Below are 511 nucleotides of genomic sequence, written 5' to 3'. Positions count from 1 at the left end.
CGATCCTTCTGCCTCAGCCTTCCAAGCAGCTGGAACTACAGGCGCTCGCTACCATGCCTGACTAATTTTTTTGATTTATTGTAGAGATGAGGTCTCGCCAAGTTGCCCTGGCGGGTCTTGAAGCAGCTCAGGCAATCCACTCACCTCAGCCTCCCAAGGTACGGGATTACAGGCTGAGCCACCGAGCCCAGCTTAATTTTTCTTTAATTATTGTAGAGATGAGGTCTTGCCAAGTTGCCCAGTCTAGTCTCAAACCCCTGGACTCAGACAATCCTCTCACTTCCACCTCCCAAAGTGCTGGGATTACAGGCATGAGCTACCACGCCCAGCAAAGACCCCTTTTCTAAATAGGATAACATTCACAGATCCTGGAAATTAGAATGTAGACATACCTTTTTAGAGCCCAGCGGTCAACCCAGCAAGAGGAGGCCATAGCTGTTAGCCTTGGAAATCTCATAAAATGCTTCCTGAGTTTAAAAAGCAGGCAGCCAGATGGCTCAACTTGTAATCC

This window comes from Carlito syrichta, unplaced genomic scaffold (genome assembly GCF_000164805.1).
Source record: "Carlito syrichta isolate Samal-C Ts95f unplaced genomic scaffold, Tarsius_syrichta-2.0.1 Scaffold303640, whole genome shotgun sequence".
Taxonomy (NCBI): domain Eukaryota; kingdom Metazoa; phylum Chordata; class Mammalia; order Primates; family Tarsiidae; genus Carlito; species Carlito syrichta.
This window is presented reverse-complemented; position numbering follows the sequence as displayed.